Below are 17,131 nucleotides of genomic sequence, written 5' to 3'. Positions count from 1 at the left end.
CCACCACAGTCCAGAGGTGAGCTGCAGACGTGTAGGAGCACACTGGCTTGTGCAAAAGTTGACAGCCCGCACTTCCCAGTGGGGACAGACAGACCTATTGGTCTCACAGGTATATGGCCTCCATCTTTCCACAATATACCTGTAGGTCCTGTCCTCCTAGTGTCTGCTGTCTGAGACAGGTTCTTCATTGTGCCCCATAAAAGTACACCCTGCACCTTTCTGCTGCCACAAAACTCTATTCTTTTATTTGCGGCAATTGAGGTGCAAATCATGCCCCACCAATATTTTTTTTTCTGGGGGGGGGACGAAATTGGAGCTGGATCCCAATCTGAATTAGAATGACACTGTGGCTTGGAGGTGTTTACCTTTCCATCCCAATTAAAATGGCCAGTTATATGTCTTTTTAAAATATATATATATGTATGTATCTTAAGATGTAGTTTGAACACCTTCCATATGCGTTGCCTACGATGGATTTTTGGTATCACCTGGCAGGACAGAGTTCCAAATAGAGTAGTCCTAGAACGAGCTGGAATTTTCAGCATGCATACATTACTGAAACAGCGACGTCTACGCTGGCTTGGGCACGTTGTGAGAATGGCTGATGGTCGGATTCCAAAGGATCTCCTATATGGAGAATTAGTGCAGGGAAATCGCCCCAGAGGGAGACCACAGCTGCGATACAAGGATATCTGCAAGCGGGATCTGAAGGCCTTAGGAATGGACCTCAACAGATGGGAAACTCTGACATCTGATCGTTCAGCCTGGAGGCAGGCAGTACATCACGGCCTCTCCCAATTTGAAGAGACCCTTGTCCAGCAGGCTGAGGCAAAGAGGAAGTCACAAAGGAAGCAAAACCAGGGAGCTGGACAGGGGACAGATTGGATTTGTCTCCAGTGTGGAAGGGATTGTCACTCTCGAATTGGCCTCCTCAGCCACACTAGACGCTGTTCCAAGTCCTCCATACAGAGCACAATACCATAGTCTTTCGAGACTGAAGGATGCCTACAATGAAAGATGTAGTTTGATCCAAAATCTCTGCTGCATAATATGGTGCCCACAATGCCAGTAGTAGAAAGGATGCCAAGCTTTACATAGCAAAGGGCATCCTGAAGTTTGATCATACCAATGGCAGCTGTCAAGGTGGTCTACAGCATCCATTCTCAACCTTTTTTTTTACTGCAGCCATAAACAGGATATGAAAGAAACATAGGCCAAATCAGGATTGTAGAAGCCACATATCAAACCTTATAAGGTAGTATGTGAAGAATTGTTTCCAGTCTGTGGCCACTTTCAAATGTGCCAGGGCCTCCTGTCATGGTTGTTTTTTTTTTTTTTAACTGAATATTGCTGGAGATGCTGTTGTTATGGAGCTTCAATTGGCCACACCAATTGTCATTGCCCTGTAATTCTTTTTCATCCCTGTACATTTTCAAATAAGCAAATAAGGACACAACAAATCTACTAACTTGTATTTTCCTCCAAAGATAACATGCCAGTATAAGAAGGGGAGGGAGGTGGGGGGAACACTATAAAAGTAATTTTCCAGTGAGCTGTGGCCTGTGATGATTCTTAACAGAACTTCTGCAGGCAGGCACTAGTTTTATGGGTGGCATGATTTTTGTCAAATAAATGCACCGTAGCTAAAAATAACAAGGCATAATGGTTCAAGCCTTTCGTCTCAGGTGGCATCTGTTTTTGCTCTGTAGATGAGAGGAAACTCTATTTCTTCCCAAATGGATCAAGTGAGAAGTGGGTGTCGTCTTTCATTTGGATGCAGGAGGAGAGGAAGAATTGCACAGATGAAAATAGTCTCGTAGGGGAAATGCAAGACAAGGAGCTCCAAGGCCCCATCCAAAAACATGGTAGGAATAAAAAAAATTCAAAATTAAATTATTGTATCTGTCCACAGGACTATCTTTAGGGAGTGGCTTATATACCGTCTTGTAAGTATGAGGAGCTAATGTCAGTTTCACATTATTTTATATTTGGACTTATTAACTTTCTAATTCTTTTCATTCAAAACATCAAGAAATATGCATTTTTTAAAAAATCATCGTCAGTACAGAAATGAACAGAAATGATCTTCCATCTGCATAGGGCAAATTCAATAAGTGCACCTATTCGCAGAATGTTCCTATATTTGATTACCATATATACAGTTAAAGATTAAGGTGCCTATCAAAACCAAGGAGGAGATCATACAAGTTTTAGCATCACAATATGTTTGTATACACAGTGATACGAACACTTTACTCTTAAGACCTAAACATGAAATCCCCCTGCCGGGGTTATGAAATCTGTCAGTTTTGTTGATATTTTTCCATATCCATTTTATTTTAAAAACCCTCAACTTTCCAGTTTTGCATGTGAATACATTTGTGAATTTTGGTCCAATCTTGTCAAAAACAACTTAAACAAAATTCTTATCTATATTCAGTGAGTAAAGTATAGCCCTTCTTCACACATATGTGATTCAGCATAGGGAAATGTTAGTATGAGAAAAGCTGTTTCCTTCTTCCTGGTGCCGTGGCAGGTGAAAGACACTGAAGGTGAGTTTTGGAAATGGCTGGATGCTCTTAAATGTTCCATACAGATATTAATAAAGGTATGTTGGAAAGTCTTTCTACTTAGTTCTTAGTTATTTGTTGGGGTAACAGGCAACTATGAGATTTGTTGTTGTTGTTGTTGTTGTTGTTGTTGTTCTTGTTCTTGTTGTTGTTCTTGTTCTTGTTCTTGTTCTTGTTCTTGTTCTTGTTCTTGTTCAAGTTGTAGCCAATTACAGTGGTGCCTTGACTTATGAACACCCTGACCTATGAACATTTTGACTTACAAACAGCTCCACCCACACAATTTTGCTTTGACTTGCGGCTGGAGCTTTGACCTGCGAATGGAAAAAGGCAGGGAAAAAACGTGGGAAATTCAAAAAACTTAACTGTTGGTGGCGAAGAGGCTGCTTCTTTGTAGCTCTTTTGCCCCAACGGTTAGAGAAAGGGAGGCTCAGCCTCCCAGGCTTCTAGCACTGCCACCAATTGCCGCCTTCAGAGGTCTCCCAGGGCTTCTCCACCATGATGGGAGGCCTCCCGGACGTCCCCCGCAGCTGCCACTCGCTGCCTTCAGGCTTTCCTGGAGGGGTAGACTGGGCCTACCAGTGGAAGCCTGAAGGCGGCAATCAGCGGCAGCAGGGGACCCCCAGGAGGTCTCCCATCATGGTGGAGAAGCCCTGGGAGACCTCTGAAGGCAGCGATTGCGGTGGCGGGGGACCCCTGGGAGGCTTCGGACCGGTAAGGTGCTGCTTTTTTTCTTTTAAAACATTGTTCTGGGTGGGTTTTGGAGGGTAGGTTTGGGCTGGGGGGTATGTTTCTGTGCTTTATTGTATGTTTTTTAGTGATTTTTTTTTTTTGCAGTCCCAGCATGGGACTTGCAGTGTTTTAGTTTTTAATTTTTTTGTGTGTTTTTTTTTCCTTTGGCCAGAACGAATTAATTGGTTTTCAATGCATTCCTATGGGAAATGGTGTTTTGGCTTACGGCCACCGTTCCAATACACATTAAGTTTGTAAGTCAAGGCACCACTGTACAAGGTATATTCATCATCACTGTTTTGATATATTATTTGTGATCTATGATGAGTCAGAAGGACCATTAACTGTGACTCATCTACTGATTTTGTGAGTACCAGAGATGTATATATCTCATTCATGTTTCCCCACAAGAATGTGACACTATTGTTTGTAGCTTCTGGAAAAATCTGAAGACTGGCTCTATTTATTATTTACAAAACCTGGAAATAATGAATTACAAGTAATGTAGTTACTTGTACAGTGGACCCTTGACTTACAGACGGCTCGACTTACAGACTTTTCGAGTTACAGACTTCTCTGGCCGCAAAATTTAGTTTCGACTTGCAGCCGGAGAATCGACTTACAGACCAGAAAAAAACCAAAATGGAACAAAAATAGAATAAAAACTGCCAGTTATGGGATTAATCGGTTTTCAATGCATTGTAGGTCAATGGAGATTCGACCTACAGACTTTTCGACTTGCAGCCAACGTTCCAATACGGATTAATTCCGTAAGTAGAGGGTCCACTGTAGCTACATTTTGAGTAATGAGTGCAAGTAATGTAAATTTCAAAAGTAATAGAAAAAATTACAATCTTTTGAGGAGTGACATTTTCTAGTTGTTTTCAAAATGCCCTTTTATGGTATTCTAGATGTGACATTGAGGCTTTGACATTATATTTTCAAATGTTATGTCATGTTCTTGTAAATTCTCAGTGTAAAAGGTAGTCTAAGTATTCTCAAGATGCAGTATAAAGACTGGCCACTAGAGGCAACGAGAGAGTATTTCTGTTTTTCTGGCAGTACTGGTAATGAGAACACACTGTGTTAATGGACAACAAAATAAATTATGTATGTGATATAATAGCACCCTGACCACTTCAAAGTAATAAATAAATAAATACATAAAGGGAAGTGATTATTTGAAAGAAACATATCAAGCTCTGTTTACCTATTTATGTACAGTGGTGCTCCACATGATGACGATAATCCATTCTGTCAAAATCGCTGCACAGCGAAATCATTGTCATGCAAAACAAAACAAAACATCGGAATGCATTGAAAACCGGTTAACGCGTTCCAATGGGGAAAATATCTGCTCGCCCAGTAAAGATCCTCCATAGCGTGGCCATTTTGTGAGCGCCAATCGGCTGTTTTTAATGCCTGTCTTCCAAAACAAGGGTTGGAAAACAGCGGGAGGCCATTTTAGAAACTTGACAATCATCTGGGAAAATCATTGTCCAGCGAAAAAACGGTTCCTGAAGCAGGGACCTAATCATCGTTAAGCGAAAAAACCCCATAGGAACCATTGTTTTGCAATCGCTATAGTGATCAAAAAAGTCGTCGTCAAGCGATTTTGTCATCATGCAGGGTCGTCGTTATGCGGTTATTTCCTCCAATGGGATCAAGTTGACATCCTTCATTCTCTTCCTTCTCACTTTATCCTCACAAGAATCACCTGCCCATTTATTCTTGTGTACTTGAAGGGACGTAATTCATGTAGGCAAGCCGCCACTAATGAAGAAGGTGTTCGTTGTGTTCAGATCACTTACAATGTACTAATCTGTGGCAATTTGCTGTGGCAAATGACATCATTTTGCTTACTTCAGAATAAATTAGTAGGTGCTTTGTTGCCTATATAAAGGTCATCCAGTGTGTTTCATGGCTGAGCAAGAACATGATCCATATCTCCACATCCAGTACTCTAACCACTGCATGACACTGCTTGTCAATTCGCTCAAAGCCTAACACAGAAGGGCATGTTACATTCTTTTCCTTTAAAAGCTTCTCTACATTTTTACTAAAGATAAAAGAAGAAAAAGAAAATTATATATATATATGGAGAGAGAGAGAGAGAGAGAGAGAGAGAGAGAGAGAGAGAGAGAGAGAGAGAGAGAAGGTGAGGGACAATCATTTCCTTCAGATTCGTAAGTCGTATCTCTAAGAACCAGGAAATTCTTATGTTGCTTAACTATACATATCCACAATTAATCTTCAGTAATAACACTTAATGGAAAATCTCTTTACAGGCCAATGAACTGTTGATAATATTGTGGATATTGCATTTGCTACAGAATGCTACCTCCTATAACTGATTTAGCTGTTTCACAGAACCATTCGAGTGGAAACCAACCATTTCCACCTCCTTTATCATGACAAGATACAATAGACCAAAATAATTTCCACAGATGCTTCCCAAACCTTTTCTTAAACACCATTCTTCTCCATGACGTATCTTGATGGTGCATTTAGTCACAAAAAACATTTTCATAATTTCTCCTGATATTACGTCTATACCCACAACTTTAAAATTGAAATTATTGTTAGAATTTGTTTTTTGTCATTCCAAACAAAAGACTCGACACAATAAGAATGTCACTACTGAAACTGAAAATCTTAATTAGATCACCAACAAAATTCAAATGATGAATTTAAATGAAAAAAGAACAGGAGGGAAACACTCTTTTTTTCCTACAGGTTTTGTATAATTTAACTCAGTGGTCAGCTCTGAACCAAGTAAATTGACATTCCAGATGTGAGGGCACACTCTGGCTCTCCATAATAGGCCATAACAAGAACAAGAAGAACAACAAAAAACAGACTTTCAGGTCAATTCCAACTTACAATGACCATCTCCAGGGCCTTCTATGTAGACAGGAATCAGAAATGGTTAACCCTTCCTTCCTTATTTATTTATTTATTTATTTATTGGACTTATATACCGCCCCATAGCGCTACAAGCACTCTTCGGGCGGTTTACAATTTTTTAATTATACAGGCTACACATTGCCCCCCCAGCAAGCTGGGTACTCATTTTACCGACCTCGGAAGGATGGAAGGCTGAGTCAACCTTGAGCCGGCTACCTGGGATTTGAACCCCAGGTCATGAGCACAGTTTTAGCTGCAGTACAGCATTGTAACCACTTCTGAGTGATCTCTAACTGGGCAGTTGTCTCAAGGATACAGTGGGAAACGGCTCAGCCAGGTACGTAGTCAGCCCATTGAACTATCCAGCCAGCCCCAAGTTGCAAAACTCACTATAAATTTAAAGTCACAGGAACAACTATGAGGAATCAGACAAAGAGTGCATCTAAAGGGAAGCTATTCCTTGCCAAGTCATAATCATAATGTAACTCAGTTATACCTCATTTATTTAAAAATGAATTAATTACAAATAACCATTTATTTCAAGCTAGTTACTTATAATTCTTGCTCATTTCACTGGCTTCCCTTGAATCTGATTCCTCATTCTCAGATTTACAAAATGGTCATCTGTTTGGATAACAGATTAAAAAGATGCCTCGGGCCACTGTTGCTTTATGTGATGAATTAAACTCAGCCTCTGGACACAACTTCAGATGAACAAATCTCACCTGGTGCTTTCCAGGAAAAAGAACTTTTAAAAAACTCTTATTTCTTTATTTCATTATATCCTTCACCCTTTGTTATTTCCTTCATCTTTATTTTAGGATGAAAGGGGATGGCTTTTAAGACTCTTGTGTTTAGAATTATCACCGGAAAGAATTCTAAAGAAAAAGAATGGTAAGCCATTAGCTTTCATAGAAGGTGGCTTTTGTCTGGCACCTTGAGGGCATCTTCCCACCCAGTTTTAATGCATGTGTTGGAAAAATGACCCATAATGGGACAATCTGATGCATTACCTTAATAGTGGGAAATGCAGGACTCTTTCTTGCATTCTGAAGCATGTTCTAAAAACCCAGAGCTGCCATTGCTTACAGCTCCCACCCATAGAGCATTTGCTATTTTTGATAGGCATACATTTTGTGTTTTTCTCTTGAGAAATTTTGAAAAGGCAGGAGGTTGCCCAATACTATGTTTTAACTTAATCGTTCCAGCTATTAGTCATCCAAAACATCATTTTCCTTTGTTAAATGCTAGCAAGTTGGTGGATGTTGACATTCGCTGTCATTTCTTAAGATTTTTTTAGGCCAGTGGTGGAAATCTGATCATATTGATAAATAAATTTATACTTCTTTTTACCTTTCGCTGGAAGAGAATAACATCTACCATGGTTGGCTTATTATTATTAAAACAAACTTTCTGACACAAATACATTTACATTTTATCACAAAACTTAAAGCTAACAAATGCCCACGCAATATAAATAACTGTCATCCTCATGTTCACTCATTATGAGTGAAAGGTAAGCACTGTTACTGTTTTTACATTTTTTGCTGCTTCACAATTGAATTTTATTGTATTACTTCACTCTTCACAACTGCACACTATGCTGGGAACTAATGCTGAAAAACAGCTCTTAAATTTTCTAACTCATTAACGGATGAAAAATGGGATGAGAAAAAAACAGTTAAAAATCTCTTGTAAGAACCTCTGAGTGTTCACCACAATGACTACCCTTTACTGATTTTGGTGTTACCAGAGAAGACTGGTGAAATGGGCAACATAGATTGTAAGTAATTCAAGGCAGAAACAGATGAGACAGCAGCATTTCAGCTAGACGTGAAACTGCCAGAAGAAGTAAATATCATCTGATTAGCCTGTTTTGTTTTAAAACAGCTTCTCATGCTGCTTTTATAGTCATCAAAAAATAAACACAAGCTTGTTTTTCATGTTGATCATGCATAAACTGTTGCCATGAAGAATGTCTCTAGATCAAAAACGTTTTTGTCACCTTCTAATTGGGAAGCTGATGTCCTGACTGTTTCAGTCCATAGAGAGAAGCCTAGTCCAAAGGTTCCCCAATGAGTGGTATGACAGTGACTAGTGGGATAAAGAAGTAGTCCAGATGGGACACAGCATTTTTGAAACAATTCCTAGGAATTTATTCCCAATAACACTATTGAAGTCTTTATTATGTCTAAATTTTAAAATAAGCCTAGCAGTAAAATGTACATACAGTAGTATTAAAGCAATGTTCAACTACTAATGGAATAATAAGTTTTTCTTGTTTATATTTCTTCTCAACCAGGAAGAATCCATTGAACAAAGATGGGTTGGAATCCCCCAAGTGGTTGTTTGAGCTTCCCAGTGTGGACCATGGGCCACCACCTACTTTCAATAATACAACTTTCTGTGTCCTTAGCACTTCCAGCAAGTGGCAGACAGAAGGCCAGCAAACATATTTTTTTAATTTCTTTCTTTCATTCATATACTACTCCATTAGGACATGTACCATTCTGGGTGGTTTACAAGTTAAAACTTAAAAATCCCACCAACCCCACCTCATCATAATACAGTACATACAACAATATAGCAATTAAAAATAGACAAAACAGAAAAGAGAGAACAAGAAAAATAAAATATTAATATTTAACAGCATCTGGGAGACTCGGTTGTTGAAGGCAACTTTGATCTATCCAGATAGCATCTTAGTCTAAGAAATTAATTTAAACAAGAAACTGGCCTGGATCAAGAAATGGATCTGCCACAAATATTACACAGAGAATGTCCAGCAGGACAAATCTAAAGTAAGATGAAGGTGGACCACAATTAGTTTAAAGCGAATAAATCTTTCCATGGAATATAATAATCTGTTCTATCAAGGGTAAAGGAAAATGATCTTAAAATTGTCCTAAGATTATTGTAGAATATGTGCAGGCTGCGGTACTTCAGGACACCCAGAGAATGAATCTCTGTGATGGTGGATGTGTTAAAGATTCTGATTAAATATTAATTCAAACAACAACCTCTTCTTGATGTTCAGTTTGTTTAAATTATTATTTCCAGGGCTGTGCACTAATTCTACTCCCTTCCTTCTATGATGTTCATACTAGAGAAAAATGCAGACCTTGTGCCATCACTTGAGACTCAGAGGCACATTATTCACCCTTTGGGTTTGTGTTTTTCCCATTGGGTCTATAACATTCACTGCAGAGGCTGAAGACAGAAAACAGCAGCGAAGTGGAGGAGTAAGGAATGATTTCCTTTTTAGCCATGTGGATGAAGAAATAAAATCGTTGTCTTCTGGCAAAAGAAAGAAGAAATTGTTTGAAGGGTGAGAAGGCATATTTAAGGCATCCCACAAGGTTCTGTCAGGTGGCATGTTGTGAGAATGGTTGGATGTGTTTAAGAGAGATGCTTGAGGGCTTCTGATATGAACGGACCTCACCTCCATCTCTTCAGCTACTGCATAAATTGGAAGATAGCCACCAGCCTTTGCACTTCCCCAGTGTTCCAAGATGGTTCCACGGAAACAAATGTACAAACAAACCTGTGTTAAAATGAAAGTATGCTTAAGGTTGCATATATGGAACAAAGTATCCTTCAAAATGCATATTTCAATGTGAACTCTTATGTAAATATTAAGAACGTGGGCAAATTTCTTTTCTGTTCATTTTTATTAAGAATTTTTTAAAATCATTTTCCTTCTCCCCCCCCCCCCCGCCCCCATATCCAGAAGGAAAAGCATGTCAGAATTTAAAAAATTATATGTGGCAGAAATAGAAACTGGCACACTCAGTTATCTAGATTTAGATGTTTTAAAGCTTAGCTATTACAATATCTGACATTAAATGTTAGTAATGAGTTCAATTGCCTCTTACTCCTCCCCCACTCCTCATCTTCCTCCTCCTTCCTCCTCCTCTTCTTCTTCGAGCTGTCTCCTCTTACAACAAACATTGCCTTTGCAAGAAAACACCTGTACCTAGTGAACATGACCAGTGGAGATGACTGTAACTTTTGCTTCAGTTAGACAGACTAGGTTATAGAGTAACAATTGCATATTCTTCAAGAAATTCGCAGCCCAAATCATTCTACATTTAGGAACTAGGCCATTACCTTGGGCTATTACTTTCAACTTTTGGCTCCGTCCCCAATTGTTCAAATTCTGTAGCAGCAAAATCTGGAGAAGACTTCCAAGACACTTGAAATATTATGAAGTTTTAAAAATATTAGTGATCTAATAATTAAGTGCTCACCCAGAATTTTGTTTCAGCTTGTTAATAAAGACTTTACAAAATAAAAATGGATTTCATTTATTCAGAATGGGGGAAAAAAACTCAAGATTTTTTTTTAAAAAAATCCAGTGTGGTAGAAAGCAAAATTGATAGATTTTGCACATTTCTACAAAGGAATACAAAAGGGATATGAGCCAGGAATTTCACCTATCCCTTCTGTTTGACTATCCCTAGGGACAGAAAGAAAAGAGTTTATTGTTTTCTAGGAATCCAGCAAAATTCACAATTTTTGTGAATATTTGTGAATGGCTTTGAGAGCTAAAATTGTGTGTAAACATCTGTGGACCACCTTGAGTCTCCTTATCAGGAGAAAGGCATGTTCCAAAATGTTGGCATTAAATTAGGGTTACAAGACATGAGCCCCAGCCAAGCATTTGGGATGTCAGTACATGTGAGGAAAGAGAGCATGCTAGGCCACATCTTTCACTGTTCTCCTCCTGTGGAGAGCAACTGTCATGACAGACCAGCAGGAACTGGAAGTCTGAGAAACCACGGTTTCTGATTTGATGCTGTGGATGCTGCCTCCCGACTGTAGCCCTACTCAATCATTAGCCAATCAGCAGAAGAGAGGACTCTGGTGACTGTGCAGGACTTGTTAAAACATGAACAGGGCTTTATATCTCTGCACAGAAGGAATGTAACAAGGGACCAGGGAAGGCCACCATGATCTGGTTCCTTAAGTCTTCAATGAATCCTACTCTGAACACCTAAACAGGGCTATGATCTTTTTGATCTTCAATGAATCCTACTCTGAACACCTAAACAGGGCTATGATCTTTTTGAAAGTGGGAATAAACATACCTATTGAACACTGTTCAATGGAAGCATTTCCCAGATCTGTAGTATTTTCATATTTGGAAGGGAAAGAATTTGAAGTTTCAAAACATTTCAAATGTGGAAGAAAGCCAAACTGGCAAGTTTCCCTCCATGTTTAGGCATCTCTCCTCTCTAGGGTGTTAACAATACTACTGATCCATGCAGTCTCTCTCACTTCCTTTATATTTCTCTCCCTGCTTTATAGTACATGTATGACCCACCTGCTTCCCAGAGCCGTTAATTACTCCATCTGCCCCACCATCCCCCCCCTTTTTTTTTCTCATCAAACCTGAGTTCTTTCTTGCAAATCACTAGGGAGACGGGGAAGCAGCCAGGACACCAGGACCCAGCATTGTCAAGACAGACCTCGTAATTGATCCTGACAGAAAGGGATGAAGAGTGCAGGAGTTCAGAGACAAACAACATCCAGTGTCTTGGTAACACCCTGGAGGTAAAAGCTGACCTGGAAAACACCAAGGCATGAGGTATTGATATAACAGCTTTTTTACAGCTTAACAGCTAAGAATCACTTATCCACAAGGTCAGAGAAGAAATGTACAGTCAGATTAATAACAAGGGCAGGTTTCTTAGGGTGGGGGTGGGGGTGTAGAATACCTAAGTCAGATTAATAACAAGAAGAGTGATGGGGGGGGGGAAGAGGCCTGAGGAGAGAGAAATGAAGGAGATGAAACAGCATACACAAAACTGTTGCAATGAGTGTCTTTTAGTCAGAACACTGAATAACTGGAAGTACACGAAGCACTCAGAGCATATAGAAAAAGCATTCTACTAGCTATGTAATATGTTATAACTGTAAAATACTGATGTAACATTATTGTTCTAATAATATTAATATACATTCCTTTTTTCCTCAGAAAACACTCTCTTTTTTTTGCTCTAATATCCTTCAGATAAATTTATCAGACAGTAATGATGGTAATAGCCACTAAATCTGGGGGAAAGCAACAACAGCATGGCTCACCATGCATTTTATCAACTGTAGTACAATCAGACGCAGAACAGAAAAAGTGGAGTTTCTAGAGTAGAGAAGGGCTCCATGCTTGTTTCTCAAAAGGTGGTTAGGGAATGAAGGACAAAAATAGTGACAAAGGAAATAAACAGACAGGAAGAAGAGGGCTGCCCATGACAGGGACAGGAACATTCTACTAATCAAATTAGTGGCAAATAAGAAAAGAATACACAGGCCTTATTGGGGGGCAGCAGGACCATTGGGCCCAGGATTCACCTAAGCCAAGGGTTCATGACTATCATGCATTTTACAAGTATTTTTTTTACATGCCATTTTTAAATTTTAAAATGGTTTACTCCATTCCCCCATAAAATTGGGAGACCTCACAATGTGAGATGGTGCAGGCCTTCCCTGAGCTTTCGGGGGGCTTGACAACAGGGTATGCCCCCTCCTACTGACACCCAGTGTTGAGGCATACAAGTCTGCAATTTTATTAAAAAAATTACCCACTGTTCTAATTTATCTGCAGTTCTTAAAAGGTGGTGTTCATTTATCAACCACTGTCTGGAGCAGCTAAAGCACTTTCATGTACGAGTACCCTTTAACAATCAAACTCCTCCACTAAACAGTTGCAGAGTTACAGTAGCATGGTTGGGTGATGCCCTTTCCCATATCTGCTTGGTCTGTCTAAAACATGGTGCTCTGAAACTGCCATATAAATCTGCCCCTATTAGAGGCAGTTGGCGTGGCAGAAATAAGAGCTTACAGTAAGTTTCATCTCTCTCTCTCGCTCTCCCTCACTTTCTCTTCCTTCCTGCCATGGTAAGGGATATCCTAACCAAATTATTTCTAGACTCTAAGAATGCTGTGCTACACAACCAATGCCTCCCCTTTTGGGCTCACTTTCCTGTCATTTGGATGTTGTGCATGAATTACAGATGCTGGCAGGTTTGTAGGGTAATGGAATGTGAGAGGGTGCTCTGACATCTTTTAGCTCTATATAGAACTGACACAATTATCCTCAAATTCTGCAAGAGTTAGAATCATAGCAACGGCTGCTAATTTTGAAATCAGCAGTAGGTTGGGAGGGTCCAATGTAATCTCCAGCACCAAGACAGGAAAGGTCTGCTGCTTCTAGTGGGCAAGAGGGAAGAGGCTGTATTACAGAAGCCATATCCTCCTGACAGGGCAGAAGCCATGCTAGTTCATGGATTCTGGGCATTGTTGTCTAAAAAAGTAACTTTTCAAAGCATGATTCACAGGTACCTTCTCTATTTTATATTGCAGTGACCACTCCAAAATGGCACTGGTTGCCATTTTGGGGAGGCTTTGCCTGCCCATACGGAGACAAGCGTCATGGTGTGACACAGCTTTCAGAGGGAGGAGGGACGGAGCCTTTAAAAAAGGCTGGGTCCCTCTATGGCAGCCTTTTTTGCTGCCTTTCCAGCAAGGAGTCCGGGTCATTTGCAGAGAGAATGAGCTGTTTCACTTTTGGTTGTTGTGGGTTTTTTTTTTTTTTTGACTTATATACCGCCCCATAGCGCTACAAGCACTCTCCAGGCGGTTTACAATTTTAATTATACAGGCTACACATTGCCCCCCCCCAGCAAGCTGGGTACTCATTTTACCGACCTCGGAAGGATAGAAGGCTGAGTCAACCTTGAGCCGGCTACCTGGGATTTGAACCCCAGGTCGTGAGCACAGTTTTAGCTGCAGTACAGCGTTTTAACCACTGCGCCACGAGGGTTTTTCGGGCTCTTTTGTCTTTTTCCGTAGATGGGTGACTAGTGTGTCTTGTTGTGGGTGTATTATTGTGCTAAGAAGAATAGATTATCTGTCACTGTGGTTGATGGGTGTCATTAGCTGGTCTTTTGTGTGTAGTGATTCCCTGTCCTTGTGGCTGGGTGGAGTTCGTTGACCTTTTGCATGCTGTATTTTTTATCTCTTGAAGATGCCGGCCACAGAGACTGGCAAAACATTAGGAAGAACAACCTTCAGAACACGGCCAAAGAGCCCGAAAAACCCACAACAACCATTCGATCCCGGCCATGAAAGCCTTCACAAATACATTGTTTCACTTTTGCCTATGCAGCTCCTATCTCCTTCGGCTGATTGGAGCTCTCTACAGCTATCTAAGTTTCCTTTAATTTTCCTCTTCAATTTTGTAAGATCAAGCTTAAGTTATTGAATAATGATTTAGCGTTGTTGTTTGGGGGAGTGTTTTTTCCCCCTGCTGATCCTCCACCACCACCCCGCTTCTTCCTTTTTTGTTCAGTGGGCTGCTGGGTTTAATTTTGTTGATGTTTACTGTTGTTTAAAATCAATATTTTGTGGGCTGTTGGATAAAGGGGGTCTTAGTGTTACATTCAAGTTTATTGGAGAAAATTAATACCAATACAGTTATTCTGTTAGGTACTTGATTAAGGGGGGTGAATTCATTTTAAGAGAATGAAATTAAATTTATTGTCTTACTTCCTTCCCTAACCTTCGTTCCCCCTCCATCCTACTTATTTTTCTGTTTGTTGCTTGGTGGGCTCATTTTAAAAAGGCATAAGGAAGTAAGAGTTATATCACTTGATAGGGAGCCAGTAGCTGATTTGTGGCAGCGCCACCTGCTGGGTTGCAGGGCAACTGCATGTTAAATAATATATAGAGAGAGAGTTTAAAAGTTTTACATATATAATATTATTTTGTTTATATATATAAACAAAATAAAAATAAATAGGATTAGTAATATTAGATAAATTGAAATAGAAGACATCAAATTTGGGGGAGATTAATAATAACTAATTCCATTTGGCATATTGCAAATCAGCAGCGGCTGGTACTTACAAGATAATTAGTGATCATGGCTTCAAAAAGAAAGGGACAGGGGCAAAAAAGGTAAACAACCAAAGAAGTGTAGGACTCCTGCCAGAGTGACCCCCGTGCTTTCTTCATCTGACAAAGATGAGTGGCCAGACTATAGTGCTATCCTGGCTAAGTTAAGCGAGTAGGAAAGGAAAGGGGTGTTAGCCAGGGAGGCAGCTAGTGCCGCTACGCCTAGGAGGTCGAGCTGGGAGTCCAAAGCATGTAGCATGGCTGAGCTGAGACAATTGAGTGACATAATGATGTCACGTATTGCTCTTTTGGAGAAAGAATGTTCTGCAGCTTCAGGAGCCAGAGCGGCATCTTCAGCACAAGGTGATCTCACATCTGCAACTATTGGGGGCAAAGATGAAGACACACATGAGGTAGTGATGAATACCACAGAGTGGGAGAGAGAGCAGCCAACTGAGGAGGTCCTTGACACTGGACCAGGCGGGCATCTTGGTAGGCAGATGGGCGTGGAGGCTGCTGGCCCTGGTACCAGCCAGCATGCCTGTGAGTTGTCTGCAGCCAGCTCATCGACTACTGCATTTATTCCTCCAGGTGAGTCTGCACCAACACAATTTGCACCACACATGGCAGGAACATGGCCTTGAGGGGTAGTTTCCCCACCGGTAAGTTTCCTGCCAGTTCCTAGTGTGCTACCTAACAGTTGTGGGCTTAGCCCGTCCACTTTGGCAGGGCCTCCTCCAGCTTCGAAGCCTTGGATGGCCCCATATCCACAGAGTTTTTCACCATGGCAGTGGCCTGGTGTTGCTGAGTTTTCTCACCAGTTCAATTACCCTGTGATCCCAAATACAGGGTACAATTCTGTAGCTAGAGGTGCACTACCTTGTGGCAACCAGTCCTTACCCTTGGGGGACCACCTTTTACCAGCCACTATAGAAAAAATTTGATGAGGCAAAAACATAGACATATTCAAACTTTTAAATAGAGAGATTGAAGAGAAGAAAAGCAGCAAGGAGGAGGACAGAGAGAAAGAGCTATTGAAGAAAAAGAAGGCAGATAGGTGCTGGGCTAACTGGCTGCCAGTTTTTTTTAATTTATGCAGGCACTATAGTAAAGGCGTACCCAGACCAGGCTGTCACCCTTCTCCAATATCTTGACCTGATTTATTGTGCTTACGTTGACTTCCCTGGCCCTGCTTGGTTGCTTTATGATCAGGGTTTTAGGATGAGAGCTGCACTTTCTGGTGTAACAATATGGCAGTAGTTCATGTAGTGAATACACTCATGTCCAATTAATGTGGAAGTACTGGTGGCTTGGCTGCAGCTTTACCCCAATCGTGAAGTTGCCAGTTATATGTTGTGGCTTTACTTTGGTATTTAGAATCCCTGTTCAAGGTAATAGATCTGCAACCTCGGCAAGTAATTTAAAGTCTGTCAGAGGTATTGAAGAAGTAGTGAGAAGGAAAATTCAGAAAGAGGTTGCTGAAGGGAGGGTAATTGGTCCCTTCATGGAGCCTCCAGTCCCGAACCTACATATCTCCCCTTTGGGGGTCATCTCAAAAAAGACACCAGGGGAGTTTCATTTAATTCACCATTTGTCGTACCCTGAAGGGGAATGTGTCAATGATGTGATTATGCAGGAACTGTGTATGGTTCAATGGACATCTTTTGATGCTGCAATACGTATGGTTCGGGCCTGCAGCAATGGGGCTGAGCTTGGGAAGGATAACATTAAGGCAGCTTTTTGTTTGCTGCCAGTTCACCCAGATGACTTTAAGTTACTGGGTTTTCAATTTGATGGCCTTTTTATATGAATAGGGCATTGCCCATGGGATGTTCTATTTCCTGTGCACCTTTTGAGTGCTTTAGTTCATTTTTAGAATGGGCACTGCAGCGGAGGGCAAGCTTGACCCACATCATCCATTAGTTGGATGATTTTTATTTTGTGGGAAGCTTGGATCAGAGCAATGTGATTTCCTCACGAAAATCTTTCAGATCCTCACAAGGGAGCTAGGTGTTCCCTTGGCAGAG

At 40.6% G+C, this 17,131-nt stretch overlaps 1 long non-coding RNA gene across 1 annotated transcript; it reads left to right on the top strand.

Annotated features, from left to right (window-relative positions):
- The first annotated feature begins 451 nt into the window (after window positions 1–451).
- Window positions 452–10,506, top strand: LOC144589002 (uncharacterized). Its single transcript, XR_013544820.1, has 2 exons — window positions 452–1,865; window positions 8,512–10,506. It is a non-coding gene; the product is annotated as an uncharacterized LOC144589002 (long non-coding RNA).
- The last annotated feature ends 6,625 nt before the right edge of the window (window positions 10,507–17,131 follow it).

This window comes from Pogona vitticeps, chromosome 4 (assembly GCF_051106095.1).
Source record: "Pogona vitticeps strain Pit_001003342236 chromosome 4, PviZW2.1, whole genome shotgun sequence".
Lineage (NCBI taxonomy): Eukaryota > Metazoa > Chordata > Lepidosauria > Squamata > Agamidae > Pogona > Pogona vitticeps.
This window is presented reverse-complemented; position numbering and strand designations above follow the sequence as displayed.